The 11,216-nt window shown below is 43.3% G+C and overlaps 1 pseudogene; it reads left to right on the top strand.

Moving 5' to 3' along the window:
• Nucleotides 1-609: 609 nt before the first annotated feature.
• LOC147911756 (transmembrane protein 230 pseudogene) lies at nucleotides 610-977 on the top strand (annotated as a pseudogene).
• Nucleotides 978-11,216: the final 10,239 nt, after the last annotated feature.

Raw genomic sequence — 11,216 nt, 5'->3', positions numbered from 1 at the left:
TTTCTTCCCAGAGAACCAAGGTCAAGTTGACCTGCTGTGCATGTACTAAACCGCAGCAAACCATCTCCTTGTGACTTTGAGAAAAACATTGTATTCCTGTCATGCTTGATTATGTTCTTTGTTCTGAAATGGTATATAACCAAGCTGTAAACCACGCTTCTCCGGAGTGCTTTCTTCCCTAGGGAACTTCCGGGCTAGTCCTCAGCATTGGCTCAATAGATATCAATAAATATCACTCTGTCTTTCCTATCTGTAGATTGGTTGTTGATTATTTGCTTTGACAAACTCAATCTTTCTAAACTCAGATTTCTGATTGCAATATGGGGATGATAACCTTTTCCTTGCAGGAATACTGCAGAGATTTTAGGAAGATGATATATACTGTGCACATAGTGCCTAGCATAAGCACTCATGGAAGAGTAGTTGAAATATGAAACATATACGATTTTCCAGCACCTCGCTTTTTAGGTCTGGGTGAGGGGGCGGGTGGGCCAGGCAGGGGACAGTTACGTGAAGCATGTCTGAGGGCCTTGGGCACCTCAACTGTGGGCCGTGAGTGAGCTCTGGGTGGGCGGCCTGGTGTGACTGCAGCTGTAGCAGCCTGTTGGGATGCCTCCTCGAACCAACCTGGCTACTGGACTCCCCAGTGGTAAAGTGAAATACTCAAGGCTTTCCAGCACAGACCATGGCTACACTGACCTTCAGTTCAAGAAAAGCCCTCCTAAGATCCCACATAAGGCCACCGCGCTCGCTACAGTGCTTGTTTTAGTTGGCGCCGTTCTCATTATCATAGGCTCCCTTCCACAGGCAGGCAAGGGGTGGAACTGAATGGGTGGGTTCCATCCTGATCGTTGGCATCCTCGTGTTCCTGCACACCCCAGCCCCCATTTTATCACCTGGTATTGCCTACTATGCATCCAAAGGCTTCCAGAGTTACTCCTGACATTCCAGGCTTTGATGACTGGCACCCACCTTAGCCCTAGGAGAAGAATCACAGATGGGACATTCAGCTTTAAGACATTTAGTAGAAACAATGGCTAGGGGCTAAGGAATTCTGCATTTTGCAGGTGTTTAACTAGCAATGAGCAGATTTTATGAGTCCATTCTGAAGATGTTAACTGAGCTTACAATTAGCTAGTTAATTCATTCATTCATTAGCTTTATTTTTCACCTCCTAGCAAAAGCTACCTTCTGGCCCCGGCAAAAGCTCCTGACAAGTTTTTCCACTTGAATATACATCATGGAAGAGTACCAGTGTTACTGGTATGGGAAAGTGGGAGGGTATTTTATAGTGGGAAGTGCCACCACCCTTTTCAGAATTGAGCATTTCTTTTAAATAGTCCTCACTGTCAATTTGTTCTTGTGGCAAAGGAAGGCATGCAGTATGTCAAATTCTTATTACTGAGTAATTTAGTTTGAAAATATCTAAGTATCTTATCCCTGACACTCATCTCTAACTTTTTGTTCTAGTGGAAGACTTTGGTGAAATCAAATATCAGTGTGAGTGCATCTGTAATATTTTTTACTTGCTTTCTTCTGACAGTAACCAGGAATTTTCAAATCCTCAGAACAAGTTTTCAAAGTGTAAACACTTTCTCTGTTCAACAATCCTTATCCCGCTCTGATCTGGTTCACCAGTAGATTGGTCGGCATATAATTTGGGTCATTCTGTCCTTTGTAGATGAAGATGTTCTGTGTATCATGCCGTTAATGACTAGACTTTTGGGTGTTTCCTAGGGAAAAATGTAGATAAGTGGTTATTATTTAGAGAGTATAAGCACCTGGTATTATGATGCCACTCTGCTGAAGATGGCAAGACTCAGCCTGGATCCCTAGAGGACTAGATGCCACAGTTTGATTCTATACGCTAGCTTGCAAAAAGTGACTTATATTAAAAAATAATTAAATGGTCAAAATCTAACAAAAAAACAATAGCAAAAAACTCCACGACATCTCTAAGCTGAAGGGTTCATGATAAGTGCAAAAAGTTTATAGTGCATAATGAGCTAATAATGCCAACTAACAGATGGAACAGAAAAAGACCTCCTTAGAAACATCACCATTTTTAACCACCCTTTTAATAATTAATTTAGGAAAAGAACATTGATGGATGCTAAAGTCATTGGGTGAAAAACTGTAGGAAAATAAGGCATTTACACACTCTCAGATTACTTATTTATTGTATAGAGGAAATTCTCCATTAATTACAATGGAGAAATATTGAGACACTTGAACATTTAACTTCAGGCTAATAATGAAGAAAAAATCAGACAAATCTAAATTTAGAGGCTTTATGCTTGGAATGAACTTTTCAAAAACATTACTATCTTGTAAGAAAAAAATACTGGAGAAGGTGGATGTTTTCTAGGTGAAATTAGACTATGGAGACATGAGGAAATGTATAATCTTTGATTAGGAACAAGTTACAAAGGATGATATTGGGACAGTTAGTGAATTTTTATTGTGGACTGATAGTAGAATTATAACTATAAAAAAGTATGTCTGCGTAAGAGAGAGAGAAGGAGTAAGAAAAACAGACAGAATGAGAGAGAATCAAATATAGTAAAACTGAAACAATTGCTGAGTCTAGGTAAATGATATATGGGTGTTCATTGTGCTATTCTCTCAACATTTCTGTAGGTATGAAAGCTTTAAAACCTAAAAGTTGGAGGAAAAATCAGGAAATGCAGAAAGACAGATGCAGGTAACTGAGGTAGAAGTCAGCTCACCCCACATAGAACTTCCATTAGCTTTGGAGCCACCTCGGGGCTCCACACTGAGCTGTGAGCTCTGGAGGACGACTCATGACCTATTCAAAATTGTGTCTCCAGCATCCTGGCACAGTTTCCAGAATATATATCAGGTAAATGTGTGTAGAAGAGTGCCTTCTTTCCAGGATATGCTCCCAAGGAGCAGGGTAGAGTCAGCTCTGGGGACAAACTGTTATGAGAGGTTCGGGGATTCGATCGGAGATGTAAAAGACACTTTCCACTCCAAACAAATGGACTGAAGGTATATTTTATTATATAGAGGATAGTAAAGGCGATAGTCTGCAAACAGATCCGAATAGGTCATATAATAAGAGGGAAAAAACATCAGATCGATCGGAAAGGGAAACACCAGATGGACTGAAGGGAAATGACACAAATCAACGGGAAAGAGAAACACCAGGTTGACCGAAAAGAGAACACATCAAATCAATTACTTCATATCAAATCAATTACTCACAATATCCATGCCCCACTGCCGAGAGAGCCCTGTCAATCGACGCGGCTGGGCAAGGATCACACGTCCTGAGCAAGGTGTCCCTTCCGCAGGTGGAACTCTCACCAGGTCTCAGCTTCCAGCAGTTTATATAAGCAGTTACAGAGTTTACAGAGCAAGCATCTAGTGTTTCCATGCACAAAATAGTTATCAGTGGCGTACGTGCACTGAGCCCCTTGGCTAACGTCCCAGCCCAGTAGTTGTGTACATGCATTGTTTCCTTTGGTTATCGTCTTAGCCCGGCACGGATGGCCAGTCCATCCCGTGCTACGACGCTCCAAGAGCCTTAACTGTTACAACTTGCAACTCCCTCCGTGGGAGAAAGGCCAGTTCCCGGGAAAAGGCCAGTTCCCACCACACAGAAAGCAGCTTTGTATTTCTTTTTTGTGCTGGTGGCTGTAGGTCAATGGAGCGGCCAAACATGGCTGTACTCATGTCAAGACACAAACAAAGTGGTGTTCCCAGGCATCATGTCTCGAGGCCTTCAGGTTTCTGGAAGAACTAGATGCCTGAAACTGCATCAACATAGATGCCATCCACCGGGGAACTTGAGTGTCTTTGGCTGGAGATTGTTCCCTGGCAATGACCTTTCTGAGCTTCACCTGCCTTTTTTGGCAGGGAAGAGCAGAGCTTGCAGAGATGTCTTTGCTGTCCTTTTTCCTCCTGCCATTGGCCCTAGATAGCCCACAAAACCCCACGTTGGCTAGAGGGACTGATACTCTTCATGGTTCCCTCCAGTATGGGACCAAGTTTTCTGTTGCCACCCCTTATCCTTGATGTGATGGGTTACATTAATCAATCTTCAAATGTTGAACCAGTCTTACATAAGTGATTTATGATTTTGGAATCTGTGAGGCAAGAAATTCTCAGAGTTCTTTACCCCAATGTCAGCAACCTTGGATAAGGACTTTTTGTTGCTGCCATTGGCTGGATCAGATGGCCAAACCCTTGGCAATGGCCAAAGAGTCCATAATAATTTGCAGATTCAGGAGATGATTGGCAAGGGCATCCAGTGCTAAGACAACTGCCTGAAATTCAATCAATTGTGCAGATCTTTGAGTCCCATCCATTTTGGAGACTTCTTGGTCAAGCTCCATCACCTATGATAGTGGTGATAAGGTGTACAAACTCCCTTTGCTTTATAGTCAGTTCATTCCAAGGGCCTCCCTGTTAAGACAAGGGTTCCAGGAGAGGGATGACCAACTTCAGCATTATGGCATCTGGCAAGAGAATGAGGGCAGGAAAGGGCAGGAAACCACCCTTTCCTGAAGGTTGGATATTCCAGAAGGTCACATTTGGCTCTATTATGTAGGAAGGAAATCTCGATGTCTGTGCCAATCTTGTTGGGTGCTGCTTCCATGACTCAAAGCATAACTGGTAGCTGAGTATGGAGAGTCACAAGCTCAGGGCCTATGTCCAGGAAAGCCCAATTTGTGGCCACCAATTGCCACTCTCATGGCATATAGCCTGCGGCCAAGTGCTTACATCACAAGATCATGGGTGACTTATGCTATCATAGATGGTCCAGAGGCTCTTGGAGGTGTGAAAGAAGGTTTCTAAAGCTTCTACAGTGAAAAGTCTCTGGGGAGCACTAGTAGGAGTGCCTGTTGTCTTACAATTTGAACATATTCTAGGGCCTTGCATTGGAGGGGGCCCCATTTGAGGCAGGCATATTTGAACATATCAGCATAAATGGGCTTAAGTAAAAATTTTTAAATGAGGAATATGTTGTTTCCAGAACCCAAAAGTCACTAAAAGATGTTGTGTTTTTTTTTTTAATGCTGTGGGTTCTGAGAGGGTCAGTTGATAGCTGTGTCAGAGTCAGAGAAGGAGATGTGACTACAGAAGCAGAGGTTAGAGTGATGGAAACTATGAGCCGGTGAATGTGGGCAGCCTATAGAAGCTGGAAAAGGCAAGAATGGATTCTTCCCTAGAGTGCCAAAAGGAACACAAGTCCTCCTGACCCAATTTTAGGCTTCTGACTTTCATAACTATAAGATAATACATTTGTATTGTTTCAAGTAACTATTTTTGGTAATTTGTTACAACAGCAATAGAAAACTAATACAGGGGACTTAATGGGTGGACCTTGACATCAAAGTTGAGGAAATCCACCATGAAGTGTCATTCATTTTTCCCAAGTTTAAGAAAAGGCCAAATTGGACTGCTAAATGGAGAGGCAGTGGGAATAATTACCACTTGTATAAATAGATCGTGCATAAGTTTCAATTCTTAAAGGCCCTGTTTTAATTTATGTTGGGCTTCATCAACTATTTCAGGCAGGGGAGAAGGGAGTTCATGGGGTCCCATTTTGTTAAGCCAATTGTAAGTGTCAAAGACTTAATTTTAATTTTTTACTTGTTAGGTCAGAGCTTCCATGCCCACTGTGGGATATTTTAGGGAAATGGGCACTATGACTATGAAAAACTTAGGGAAGGCAAAGTTCTAATGTTTAGGGTGAGTAATATTTATGTACCCTCTGTTTTGTGTTTGGTAACTGCCCTAAGAGTATAGGAAGTACTTTGTTTAAATTTAGCTGGATCCCCAGGTACAACTGTACTTTGGGCCCCAGTGCTGATTAAGGCCATGAAAGTTTACCAGGTGGTGCATTTTAGCAGATGTTAATCTTAAGTCTGAACTCAGAAGCATAAATGCCGATCAGCATCCTTTTATCTTTTTGTTGTATATATCATTCTAGTAAATGTTAGATTTCCAACTGGTTCAAATTGTGGACCTCTCTTTCAATTCTTTATTTCTTTCCCCTGTATCTAGATTTGTTTGGGGTTTTTTTTGGTGGGTTCTAGATATACTTTGAGGGGTCCTCTTTACTCTCCTCATATTTATAATTTTCTTCTTTCAGAGAGTCTCAAATCATTATCATCAGAATTAAGGGCCTCTCTGTGGCAATGATTGCTTTAATGGGTTTAAGGATCCTGGGATTAAGTCAGGTTTGAATTAACCCCTCGGTTGTGCCACAGGGGTGAACGAGTATTTTTCCCTAATAACCCTGAGGATCAGGAGCTCTATTGCAACAGGGGCACAGGCAGCAAAAACAGCAAGGGCATTTGGTAGGGTCCTAGTGAGCCATATGCTTTTAAGAGTGTGAAGTCAGCATGCCACATGGTAACTACTCTTCCTCCATACAAACCACCACCTGCTGGGCACACATATTGTACAGGGCATTATTCTTTCTACTGAATGCTCCATAGAATGGGAGCGAATGCCTGGTTGAGACACACAACCAACGGTCACAGGGTAAGAGTCATTCCCTGAGCCTCGTGTCAGTCATAGTTTATGCTGGAATTCAGGCACACAATGCAATCTGAGACACACAGATATGTCTGGAATGAGACACATGACCCAGGGGCACTTTAAGGAGGATCCCAATCCTATAATTCTGTCGCTACATGCTACTTGTTGAAATTTCCAAATTAGGTTAGTTAAATCAATAACAGAGGCTTGGTAGGACTCATCAAATGCTGAACAAACCAGCACAGCTCAAACAGCAAGCTTTCCAGTAGGCAGCAGCTCAATCCATTCTTTCAGTAGGCAGCCAAGCCAGTTAGGAAGCCAAAGCCAAGCAGTGGTGGTCATCACTGTCTAGACATCCTACTCACTGTACAATAGTTGTTGCAACCCCCCAGAGATGCAGTGGACACCGCCTCCCCCACTCAAAATTTGGTTTGGGTATCAAGACTGATGATACTACACATGCGCCAAGAGTGTATTAACAGGTTTATTACTCATGTACTGAGGCTTTCTGAGGAGAGCAGGGCAGACTTCCCAAGATGGAAATTGAAATCTATGAGTAGTCAAACATCAAAAATGGAGTAATATACTTGATTACAGACATTTTCTTGACCAACTCTGGGGTAAAAGTGATCAGGACTGCACATTACAGATGAGAAAATAAGGCTTAGAGAAGTCAACACAGATGGTCCACATTCTCACAGCTTGTAAGTGTCAGCACTGGGATTTGGACACACATTTACCTTATGTCAGTGCTTCTGTTATTAACCCAAGCAAGGTAAAGTGGGAAACATGTGCACAAATAACAAGTTGATTTCCAAAGTAAGGGAGTAGAGTCTTTTTATTATGTCAGGATTCTTACAAATTAATGATAAATGTCACACCAATTATATGCAGTATACAATTACCCTTTAAATTTCAGGGTGCTGCTGCTAGTATATTAACTCTTATTCCATTCGGACATGAAGCTCACCTTTACATCAGTGCCCCGCACTGCGTTAATAAAAATGTATTTTCTTGCCTGAGGACACATGCATACCTCTTTGCCACCAACAACACTGTAGACAGAGGCTACAGGTTGGTGTGTCTGTAGACTATGCAATCTCGTGGTCTTGGGCCTGCTTGGGGTCATGACTCCCTGAGCACCGTCAGTATCACCAGCAGCAGTGCTTCAAGCCCAGGTGCCCAGACTGGCACCCATCTGGGTCACAGGCAGACCTCGGCATCCCCAGTCCCAGTGAGACCTGGAGTTGAGCTCATGCATGGCTGCAAGGGTAGTTGTCCTAGCTCTCTGGGCAAGTGGCGCAGGCTGAGTGATTCTAGCTGAAGTTCTCAACAGCAGATGCTGGCAGAACCTCCAGGGATACAAAGGGAATATCCACTTTTGAGTGAACACAAGTAATTGCATAGCCAAGGACCTGACCATCAGCCATGGTGTGGAGACCAGCTTGAGACTCAGGAGCCCTGCCCCTTCTGATACTGTGAGGATCAGGAGCTTTGCCTTACCCCAAGACCTCTTCTTTGGAAATGGGATGGAGAGGAGGGGAACAGTGCCACTGGGGAGGTGAACTCTGAAGGGACTGAATATATATCCAAGACTGCTTAAATCAGAGAGGTTGGCGGAGATGACCACAATGATGAATGCTGAGGTCATCTGAGCACTACCTGCTTGCTAGATGCCATTCTGAGTGCTTTCATAGTATCATCTCATTTAATCTTCACAAACTTCTAAGAGGAGGAAGTGTTGTTGTCATTCGCACTTTACAAAGGGGGATCCCGTGGATCAGAGAAGTTAAAAGACTTGCCCAGGGTCACATAGAACTGGGATTGGAAATTAAACAGCATGTCTCTTCAGTTTGTGCTCCTAACCACTTATATGCAGCATCATCTTACTAATATGGGCAGATGTTAGTCTTCTGCATAGCTATAACCCAACAGGGTTGGAGTTCATCAAGTCAATTCATATTATAATGGCAGATAAAGATGCTACATTATCTAGGTGTACCTGAATGTTTTACCCAGACCATAGGAGTTATTTTGAGCAGCCATGTTCCCTACAGGAATAACAATTGGTCTGGAAGAGAGAGCAAAGAAGGAGAGGAAATATTCCCTTTCCCCTTATCCCATTACCTTTCCCTGAGTCCCAGGGCATCATTGGTTAAGCAGCAAGAGGAGTCATGATGACTCACAATGGCTCACAGAACCTTATGACCACATGCAATGGCAAGATCCACACACTGGCCATCACCACCTGGCTTACTTGTGCTTCAGGGCTGAATACAATGAGTGAGTGCGAGGTGCCAGAAGAGGGGGCAGATATTACCCTTGTTTGGGTACATTCTTCATATCCGTTCCCTGGATAGGATACTCAGCTATCTTGCCCTCAGAGCTTTTCCTTGGCTTGTGCAAAATCTCTCCATTAAAACTTCTCCTGTGGGAGGAGTTACCAAAACGTCCTAACAGTGTTCATTGCATTTCAGCAGGTCCACTGGGCAGTGGATAGTGATTCTGGCCTCAAGATCCAATCACCCAGAGAGACATGCAGTCTCAGGTAGAATTTTTTACTCTTTAATTTTTTACTCTTTTAATTTTACTCGATCTCTGGATCTAGCCTTGGCCATGGTTCTAAAATTACTACCAATTTAAAATACCAAAATATTGGTTTAAATACCAACTCACATCATATATGGGGTGTTTAATTGTAGAAATTTCGGCTGAGTAGTCATACTTCTCATGCCGTATTACCTTGCAAGTCTCTGATACGGAACAACTATAGAGTTAACATTGAAGTGTGAGCTGTGTGCGCATTGTCTAGAGGTAGGACATGGATTTTGATGGGATGTCAGAGGGATAATGGTGAGGAAAGGACCTTGTGTGTTTTATAGAGCTGTTCTCCTGAGGAACTAAAATGACTATGATGAGGAGATGTGACTTGGCCCCACTAGATGCCCCCCTCAGTCTCACATAACCACTGAGGAAATGGAGGCACAGGTGCCTGTAAGAGGGACCCAGGCCACACACTCCCTTCCTTGAGTGGCAGGGGAGGCTCAGTCACCCAGGTTTCCTCCCATCCCATAGAGAACCATGGAAAGACACTGAGATACTGTGTTCAGTGTTCAAAGCAAATGGAAGGACGAGGATTGTTTCCTTACCTTCCACAAGAATCAAGAGGAGGCATCCTGAAGGGCAGGGGTGGGGACTGGGGTGCTGAAGCCAGACAAATTGTGTTCACATCCTGGTTCTTCCACATACCAGTATGTGACCTTGGGCCAGTTACATAACTTTCCTGTCCCTCAGTTTCCTGCCCTGGATAAATGGGTGTGACAGTGGCCCCATAAACTGTTAGAGGTCCACTGAGCTGCTGTATGTAACGTCCTTGGGGAAGTGCCTGGAGGCAGAGCCCCTGAACAGAGGTGTGGTCTTGCAGATGTTGTCACTCTTGTCTTTACCATATGTATTCCTGGGAAAATGGGGAGGCCTAGGGAGCCTAGGAGACTGGAGAAGAGGTGTCCTCACCTCCTCTTTCCCTCCTGAATGAGAACCTCTTAAAGTCACAGACAGGGTAGACACTCTGCCCTGGCGAAATCTGCTCTCTTGCCTGGAACTCCAGTTACAGGTTGGTTCACTTATTGTTTGTTTGGTGGTTTTGGTGCCTTTCCTCTGAGCTCCAGTGCCCTTCCCGGGAGGAAGCACTGAGCCTAGGTCAACCCGCCTTGGTGTTTGCGCCTCTCTGTGTCTCAAGTCTATGCTTCTGAGCAATCTTGGCTTATTTAAAGAATTTTACAGATTGACTTACACATAATTTTACATTCTTGTTATAGAAAATACAAGTAAGAATTACATTTATAGAGATCAACTGATAATCCCCCTTCCTTTCCTATACTCCACCATCTTACACCAGAAGAGCTGCCTTAGCAGTTTGCTGTATATTTTTCAGATTTTATCCTTTGCATTTACTTTTATCGCTATAGATGACTCTGTGAAGAAGGACAAATGGGATGGTAAGATACATATTGTTTTTCAAGTTTCTTTCTTCAAGTACCATTTCTTGGGGATCATTTCCAGTCAGTACACAGAGGACCACTTCATCTCTTTCAATAGCTGCACTTTATTTCATATTATTGATACATTATAATTCATTTACATAAGGAAATTGTAAAAATTGCCTTTGTCTTAAGTGAATGTCTCTTTAGAAAAACCAAGTCAATCACCCAGATATTTTACAAAAAAGTAAGATTGGATACAAGTTAAATGCACAAAAGAAGATATTATATACTCCTCTAAGAATGAAATGTAAAACAATAGGAATAATAAACCAGTTCAAACTGTCCACAAAACACAAGTGAATATCATTTTTAAAGATTTTATTTATTTTCCCCCCAAAGCCCTAGTAGATAGCTCTATGTCATAGCTGCACATCCCTCTAGTTGCTGTATGTGGGACGTGGCCTCAGCATGGCCGGAGAAGCGGTGCATCGGTGTGCGCCCGGGATCCGAACCCGGGCCGCCAGCAGCAGAGTACGCGCACTTATCCGCTAAGCCACGGGGCCGGCCCAATATCATTTTTAAAAACAGAGGGAGGATTGGCTTCGTGGCTTAGCGGTTAATTACGCGCGCTCCGCTACTGGTGGCCCTGGTTCAGATCCCAGGCGCTCACCGACGCGCCGCTTCTCTGGCCATGCTGAGGCTGCGTCCCACATACAG

The sequence above is a fragment of the Ceratotherium simum genome, chromosome X, assembly GCF_057802395.1.
Source record: "Ceratotherium simum simum isolate JZ-2026a chromosome X, ASM5780239v1, whole genome shotgun sequence".
Classification (NCBI taxonomy): domain Eukaryota; kingdom Metazoa; phylum Chordata; class Mammalia; order Perissodactyla; family Rhinocerotidae; genus Ceratotherium; species Ceratotherium simum.
The sequence above is the reverse complement of the archived record's forward strand: the minus strand, read 5'-3'. Positions and strand labels throughout refer to the sequence as shown.